This window comes from Megalobrama amblycephala, linkage group LG9, assembly GCF_018812025.1.
Source record: "Megalobrama amblycephala isolate DHTTF-2021 linkage group LG9, ASM1881202v1, whole genome shotgun sequence".
Taxonomy (NCBI): domain Eukaryota; kingdom Metazoa; phylum Chordata; class Actinopteri; order Cypriniformes; family Xenocyprididae; genus Megalobrama; species Megalobrama amblycephala.
The window spans coordinates 3,262,517-3,271,810 of NC_063052.1; the positions used below are offsets into that span (position 1 = coordinate 3,262,517).

Genomic DNA, 9,294 nt, shown 5'->3' on the forward strand with positions numbered 1-9,294 from the left:
ACAAAAAAACTGTATTTTTCAGGCTGGATCAAGCTAATGCGCATGCGCAGACCTAAATGCGCGTCTCTTTGGAGGCGCGCGTCTGACTGTTTCTATAGAAACCGGTGATTCTAAAGGCCACTGAAGTGATGCGAAGACTTTACCAGTCGGCGATTGGCTCTTAATTAGAAGGCGGGACTTATTCCGCCATATTGCGCGTTACACTTTCTCCCATTCAAAACAATACGAGTGACACGTCTTGTGTTATTCTATAGTCTTTGGTGACACGGTGGCTAAACAAAATCTCATGGGAACTTGAATTGTGATATCAACTTTAAATTTGGAACACAACTTGGGTTAGCTTTGTAAACCTGTATGGCTTTGATTTTATATCAATTTTAGAGTAAAAATATTTTGTAAAATGTATTTTATATAATTATTATACAATATTATTTATTTTATATACATTTGATTTACAGTAAATTTAAACTTCTATAACATACTTTCATTTTTTTAAAAGTGTTTTTACTTTAGCAACAATCTGCTGAGTGCCTTCTTTAAAACAAGACCAAACTTTGGTCTATATTCCAAAGCATTCTTGAATTACAATGATTTAAGTTTGGATAGTGCATTTTCACGTCTATGCTCAAAAATGGAGGTAACAGTTAAGGGGTAACTGTCACGTAAGCCTATAACATTTAATTTCTCAGAGCTTCCATTTAACTCAACTCGTTGAAGATTACAGAGCAGAAACATTTGGGTTTACTCAGCACATTGATGCGGTGAGATTATTTGCCCAATATAACCACCCCAGATTACCCTGACCTGCATTACCCTGGATTATTTCCTTCACATGCACAGATTATTCAACTAAATGACAGAGGCATTATAGCAACCTGAATATCAACAGGTGCAGTGCGGATGATCTTCTTTGCCTATGTTGAAGCCCACAGAGCATTTCTCCTATACAGTGCAAAGATTACTGAGATTGGCAGCTCAGTAAGTGCTTTCATGTGTTTTAAACATATTGATTGGAGCATGTGTGGATTGTTTGGATGGGTGTATCCTTATGTAATAATATTGATAGTGAGGTGCTTTTAATAATCATTTTCTTGATTATTTATTTACCCTGAAAATTGGGTATATCAAAAAGTTTAATGTGAAGATAATGCCGTTTCCTTCTTCCATTCCTTTGGACTAAAAACTTTGTTCCATTTAGTATATTTTAATCATAATGTCTGATAATTTGCAGCTTAGCCTTATTTAAAGGGATAATTCACCCTAAAATGAAAATAATGTAATCATTTATTTTCCCACCATGTCATTTTGAACCTGTATTGCTAAATTTATACTCAAAAGGTGGCACAGAAGTGCTTCTGAAGTGGCATTTAGGTGTCTTGACATAGACTGTTTTATGCCACCTCTGAGCAACATTAATGTATTTACACTTAAGTTATAATTGTATACTTTCATACTAGTGGTTGAAGTGGGTCAGAGCAGTGTGCCATTGGCACATCCTGATTTTGCCAAGTTAAATGCGTTCTTGGGTCAACATATTTTGTTGATCCTGGAACAACATTCCTTTCAAAAAATTGATCCTATCCCTATCCCTAAACATAACCCCACCCATAAGTTGTCTCTAGAATCAGAGGGAAATGATCGCTGAATAACACTGATTTAGAAGCACCTAACCCTGTAAGCCTAAACTTGACATAAACTGTAAACTTGTCCCTCAAATCTGATTGGTTGATTGGATTGTTGTTCCAGGATCAACAAAGTTGTTGATCCAAGAACATGTCGCACTTGTTGAAATCATGTTCAAGCTTCTCTTTTTGGACCAGGAGTAGCTTCCCCATTGATTTTCATTATATAGAAAAGAGCAGCTTGCACGTTGTTCTAAATATCTTCTTTTGTGTTCCACAGAAGAAAAGTTATAGAGCTTTGAAGAAACGTGATTTGTTTCTTTGTTTGTTTTATTTAATATTAATGAAAGCTTTTAATCACCCTTTTTTTCCTCACAGAAATCTCAGATTTTCTGTTTAATAGAGATATCAGTATTGCTATCAAAATTGGTCTTGAAAGTACTTGGTGTCAGATAGAAAAGATAATAAATGCTATCACTCATCGCTAGATCATAGTGTTCTAGCCTTGCCTATGTGATGTCATTATAATCCCCCTCCTTCCTGTCCTCTGTGTCCTTTTCCTACCCGAACTGGAGCATTTCATAAATCACGGAAATCCTTCTGGAGAGCGGAAAACTGAAGAATCGTGGAATCACCTTGAGCGAGACTTCCTGCATGATGCAGCGGGACAGCGACTCATTTATTACTGTCCTCATCCTGGCTGAAAAAAGAGAGATGTACAGAGATACAGTACATCCACGATTTCTAAAAGGCTCTAAAAATACATTTTCCCACATGCACTGTGCCATAAAACATTTACAGTCCACCACAATCTGCTACACTGGCGTTGACGCAACAGTCTTAAAATATTCACAAGGTTGCTTGTTGGCTCAGAGAGAACACTGGGTAAAAAGGTAGAGGAGAGAGAGAGAGAGACGATGCACTTACATAATATGCCAGCCGCAGTCTGAGATGAGGGCGCAGGTTTAGACACGCGTCTCAACAGCCAATATCAGCAGCCAGTCTCTCCTCCCGCTGCAGTGCATGGTGTCATTAGCAGTCTTCATCTCTGCCCTGCTGTCGATCTGTCTTCCTCTCTGCAGTCTTACACAACCACGGAATTCTCACACGTTCACATCAATATATTATAGTGTAGGAGATAGAGGTCAGGTTCAGACAATGACTAAATGCACATTCACTTCTTACTTCTGCTTCTGTTTGGTGACAACAGAGCAAAATATATTGCTTCATATAGTTAACAAGATTGTATATCAAACTATTTTGGACAAGGAATAAATTAAACATGAAACCAAAATTTACTATTTACTTATACATGTTCCTGGTCTTATTATGAATGATGTATCTGTGCACCTTATTCCAAAAATAATGATATTTTTAGTAATATTTGTAAACTGTCTTTCTAAATGTTTCGTTAGCATGTTGCTAATGTACTGTTAAATGTGGTTAAAGTTATCATCGTTTCTTACTGTATTCACGGAGACAAGAGCCGTCGCTATTTTCATTTTTAAACTACTGGCAGTCTGTATAATTCATAAACACAACTTCATTCTTTATAAATCTCTCCAACAGTGCAGCATTAGCCATTAGCCACAGAGCACAGCCTCAAATTCATTCAGAATCAAATGTAAACAATATAACAATATACAATACTCACATAATCTGACGCATGCATGACGAACACTTTGTAAAGATCCATTTGAGGGTTATATTAGTTGTGTAAACTTTGTTTATGCACTGTTTAAGGCAAGCGCGAGCTCCGTGGGCGGAGAGCACGAGATTCAAAGGGGCCGCACAGCATAAATCGGTATTTTGAGCTGAAACTTCACAGACACATTCATGGGACACCTTAGACTTATATTACATCTTGTAAAAAAACGTTCGATGGCACCTTTAAAGCTTTTTAACAGTTATAGGGCCACCTATTGTCCAATCTCCATAAAAGTTTGCATGCTTGTTTAGAATCATATGTCGCACAAGCTCACCTATTTTCGTGAAGTTCTGAGTTTTTGTTTAGGTTTTAAAGGCTTTTGAGTATATTTTGCCAAAACCATTTTCTAAATGACCCTGTTATAGCTACCAAAAGGGTACCAAAAGGTTCAACTTTTTTTTGATAATGATAATTTGATAATGATAATTATTGATCTAGAGAGTCCTGCATTGGTTTTATTCAGATTGAGTGAAAAACCTAGGACTAATTCGCAAAAGTAGTTTTTTTTTTACAAAAAAAAGTAGTTTTTTTTTTTTATCATGAATATTTAATGAACGATTTGATTGACAGCAGTGGTTCTTGAGGCAAAGTTGTTCAGTATGAGGAGATTTATCAAATGATATCCATATTGTGTGGATGCGTAAAACACCACATGATTACAGATGTGTAAAACTCCTTAGCGCCACCTAGTGCCGATTTCTTTCGAAATTCTTACAGACCTCTAGAATATATGCCCACAGTGTTTCGTTCTGATCGGCCTCTGTTAACCTTGTCTAATACATGCTCAAACTTCATTGGCCGATGGTGGCCATGTTTTTCAAGATACGCCAATACACTACTGTTCAAAAGTTTGGGGTTGGTAAGGTTTTTTTTATGTTTTTGAAAATCTCTTATGCTCACCAAGGCTGCATTTATTTGATCAAAAATACAGTATAAACTGTATAATATTATGAAATGTATAATATTATAAAATATTATTACAATTTTAAAGAACTGCTTTCTATTTGAATATATTTGAAAATTTAATTTATTCATGTGACGTCAAAGCTGAATTTTCAGCATCATTACTCCAGTCTTCAGTGTCACATGATCCTTCAGAAATCATTCTAATATGCTTATTTGCTGTTCAAGAAACATTTATTATTATTATCAATGTTGAAAAGAAAATATTTTCGTGGAAACCGTGACTTAATAACAGGATTCTTTGATGAATATAAAGTTTAAAAGTACAGCATTTATTTGTCTTTTGTAAAATTATAAATGTTTTTACTGTCACTTGAATTGAATGCATCCTTGCTTAATAAAAGTACTAGTTCTTTTGTTCAAAGTACTACAAGAAAAAAATACGTAACAAAGTACTTGAAGGATTAAACCATACACATCCCCCCGGTTTCACAGACAAGGCTTAAGCTAGTCCTAGACTAAAATGTATGTTTGAGCTGTTTTAACTGAAAGCAACTTATACTGACATATATTAAAATATGTCAGTGCCATTGTTTTGTCTCAAGATGTACACCAGTATTTTTTTTTTTCTAGTGTACGTTTATAAAAGTTACTTAAATATCCTAATTGAACTAAAGCCTAATCCTGACTTAAGCTAAGCCCCGTCTGTGAAACCGGGCCATTAAGCGCACAATGCAAATTGTAGAACAATTAACATGATTAAATGCTAGATGAACCCGAGCTACAATTGCATTATCTAGGTCTGTTAGTCTGATATTGCGAAAACCAGACTGGTACAATTTCAGTCAGACTGAAGAGTTTACATCACATTTTAAAAAGCTGAATTTTTGCATGATATCTATAATATCCTGAATATCAATTACTACTGAAAATAATTCTAAAAGATCCCTCAGTTTGTAAAAAAACCGAAAACACATTTACTCTCATGCACTTACAGTGGGTCTACACACGCACCAAAATAAACAAGCTAAATTAGTTTTATTAGTTTGTGTTAAAACTGTGTAATCCAAATGGATGGATATTTTATATGCAATTCAAATACATAAATCTTAAATAAATAAATGAGTGCATACTATAACTTTATACTAGACAAAATGTGAAAAAATCACTTGGTAAGCTTGTCTGTGCAAAGTCATGTCCAATTTCAATTAATGACCACATAAAGTCAATAAACGCTGTAACCTGATATATGCAAGGATACAAAAGACATACACTTTTTACATCCACCCAAAGAAATTACATAAAATGTTCCAGAAACCAGACATTTATTTGTCTAGAACAGCAGTTTCACTGCTAAAAGGACAATTTAGGCAACTTTAAAGCTCAAATAAAACACATTTTAATTAATATAATTAATGTAAGTGCTTTAAAAAAAAAAAAAAGAGCTGCGCATTTTTTGCTTTTAAACCCTCTGAAATGCCTTTGCTCAAATTTGCATTATGTGAATTAATGAAAACAAATTTTCTGTTGTGTTTACAAAGTGAGTGCTAAATAATTTTATATGCTAATTAATCACATGCCATACTGTCAAAAGAGTTTCATTTGTGTTGAACCTGGGCCATTCCTTTAAGAAAAAGATTTACATGGACATTATTATTGCAGAGACTGCTGCAGTGCAAAAACTGATTAAGTTGTTTGAATTGAGAACATTTCAATTAATTTAGTTTGCTTGAAGTCCAAAGCTTTAATAAAAGAACCAAATAAACAAATATTTCCCATAGGCTCACTTCACTACATTCTGGATGCTTTATGTTTTCGCTCGCCTCTGAGATGTAAATGTATGGACGCCTTTTACATTAATAATTTAACTTATGTCTTCACTATGTATTCGGGTGGGGGTTGCACAGATCTTCTGGTCTGCTTCTAGAATTTTTTGAAGGCCTAATATGAATATTAAAGAGCAGTGTGATTTGAAACTTGCTGTGTTGCTCATAACGCCTCGCCGACTGAGACACAGTCGTCATGGCCCAAAGGTCAGAAGAAAATCAGAATTGTGGCTATCTTCTGGGATGTGCAGCAACACTGCAAACCATATTAGCACCACCCAGCAGCATTCAAATGGAAATACACCCACTCCTTTATCTCAGCCAACTGGGCTTGTCTGCTCTTTGAAGAAGTAACCTTCAGAGGGTTGGAAAATAAGGCTGGAGCTCTATTGTCTGCTACCTATCTGCTGTTTGCTGTCCAGCAGTGTTTGTTTACTGCGTTTTAAAGTGAATTTCACGATCTAGTCTGGTCTGCATTGCGGTCTGGGAGTAGACATGGGGGAGCTTTAATGCTGTATATGAAATGTTCTCTTTTTCATATTGTTCAGATGTTCGCTATCATATTGATTATCTGTTCTCATTCAAAGCAAACCGTTTTAGCCTTTTAGGGAGAACAGTATGCAGAATGGCTTTTTATCTCTGTTTATCCTGAACGCATAGAGACATGGTCTTAAAGGAAATGTTAGTGTTGGGTAAGCTATTCAAAAAAAATGTAGTTAGATAAGCTACAAATATCTTTATAAAACAATTAGTTAAGCTGAATGGCACCCTTTACATGCTACATGCTACGTAAAAAGTAGCGAACTACATTTAAAATAGGCATGAAATAGAAGCTGCGACAGTCTTTCTCCTCTGTTGTGATATATATCCGAGTGAAAAAGAAACTCGAACTCAAACGACTTGATTTTGACCATCGGGAATTGATTGGATCGTTGTGGATTTCTATTGCTGTGATGTCATGTGAGTGACAGGTTGTCCCGCCCTCGCACCAGTAAACACAGCATCAGAGAAAAGATATCATTGCAAGAGAGAGAAGAAGATATAGATAAGACAGTTGCCAGTTTTGATTTCATAGTGACTCTAAACTACTTAATTTAGTTTGTTTGCTGAGGAGATAAAGTAGTTAATAATGTGCTTATACCTCATTACCACATATATAATGTACAATATTTATCTCCTCTAAAATGTATTTTGTGGTCTAGTTCGTCAAGTTTCACCTGGATATTTGACTGCAGTCAGACGATGCTAAGATTCATCCACGTTGAAGATTTGCAGCACAAACTTACATGCGTGAAGATTTCTGTGTCGTTTGGAGCAACGGCAGCAACCGATTCAGTTGAGTGAATCATTTATGCTGGAATTTCTCAGATCGATTCAAACTCAAGCGTATAATCATAATGATTCCGATTCCTTTGTTCGTATTATTCATTGAAAAGGACAGACTCAAAAAAGTCATTCATTTATGAATCAGACATTGTTTTCAATCTAACTAGCCGACTGAGATACAGTACAAACGTCTTTATTGCTGAAAATATTATTAATTAAATTCAACAAATAGAATTGAGTTAGAAAAATAAATTAATTCCTTAAATGTCAACCATTTAAGACGAGTAAAATTTAAGTAAAATTTAAACAAAAGTATCTGAACAATAGACAGACGTCACAGATGAATAAAAGGTGCCCTAGAACTTTTGTTAAAAAGATGTAATATAAGTCTAAGGTGTCCCCTGAATGTGTCTGTGAAGTTTCAGCTCAAAATACCCCATAGTTTTTTTTTTAATTCATTTTTTTAACTGCGTATTTTGGGGCATAATTAGAAATGAGCCGATTCAGGGTGTGTGGCCCTTTAAATCTCGTGCTCCACGCCCCAAGAGCTTGCGTTTGCCTTAAACATCATAAAAAAAGTTCAAACAGCTAATATAACCCTCAAAATGGATCTTTACAAAGTGTTTGTCATGCAGCATGTCTAATCGCGTAAGTATGTATTTATTATGTTTACATTTGATTCTGAATGAGTTTGAGGCTATGCTCCGTGGCTAATGGCTAATGCTACACTGTTGGAGAGATTTATAAAGAATGAAGTTGTGTTTATGCATTATACAGACTGCAAGTGTTTAAAAATGAAAATAGCGACGGCTCTTGTCTCTGTGAATACAGTAAGAAACGATGGTAACTTTAACCACATTTAACAGTACATTAGCAACATGCTAACGAAACATTTAGAAAGACAATTTACAAATATCACTAAAAATATCATGTTATCATAAATCATGTCAGTTATTATTGCTCCATCTGCCATTTTTTGCTATTGTTCTTGCTTGCTTACCTAGTCTGTTTATTCAGCTGTGCACATCCAGACGTTCTGCCCTTGTCTAATGCCTTTCATAACGTTGGGAACATGGGCTGGCATATGCAAATATTGGGGGCGTACACCCCGACTGTTTACGTAACAGTCGGTGTTATGTTGAGATTCGCCTGTTCTTCGGAGGTCTTTAAAACAAATGAGATTTATATAAGAAGGAGGAAACAATGGAGTTTGAGACTCACTGTATGTCTTTTCCATGTACTGAACTCTTGTTATTTAACTATGCCAAGGTAAATTCAATTTTTGAATCTAGGGCACCTTTAAGAACTCTATTTTTTATTGCTAGCATTGAAGACACCTGATGATAACAAGCAGAATCATTGAAGCAAAGAGAAACACAAGAATAAACAGATGTTGATTTAGATGTTGATGTTGATTTTATTGAAAATATTTGGTCCCCATTATGGTTATCGGTGTTTCATTTAGTTGAGCTGATTGACTCTTTGCTTTTTATGTCAGTTTGTGTTTTTTGTAATGGTGTTTTGCTAATTTTACACATTTTAAATGGTTGACTTTTAAGGAATTAATTTGATTTATTCTAACTCAATTCTTATATGTTGAAATTAATTCATAATATTTAGTGTATTTTGTTGCTACAATTTTATAAGTAGATAGAGCGGATTACTTTTTACAGTGTAGTTAAACTAAACTTCATTTGCAATATTCTGCCAAAATAAAAAAAATAAAGAAAGTAGTCCTGCTTATTTATTAAATTCAAGCATGCAGATATATTTCTTTTGCATAAGCACTAGCTTGCGACCAAACTCTCTCTCTCTTTCTGTATTGTTAGAACTGAGAAAACTGCTTTGTGCTCTGGGATCAATTAGCGGTGCTTTCAGCACAGACAGACTGTGACTGAGGCTGGCTCAT

The 9,294-nt window shown here is 35.0% G+C and overlaps 1 long non-coding RNA gene across 2 annotated transcripts; it reads right to left on the bottom strand.

Annotated features, from left to right (window-relative positions):
• LOC125276288 lies at positions 1-7,423 on the bottom strand. 2 transcript variants are annotated; one of them, XR_007186614.1, is made up of 3 exons: positions 7,346-7,423; positions 2,550-2,705; positions 1-2,322 (listed from the first exon to the last, which is right to left on the bottom strand). It is a non-coding gene; the product is annotated as an uncharacterized LOC125276288 (long non-coding RNA). The 2 variants fall into 2 exon arrangements; XR_007186613.1 differs by having other exon boundaries at positions 7,277-7,389.
• Between the last annotated feature and the right edge of the window lie 1,871 nt (positions 7,424-9,294).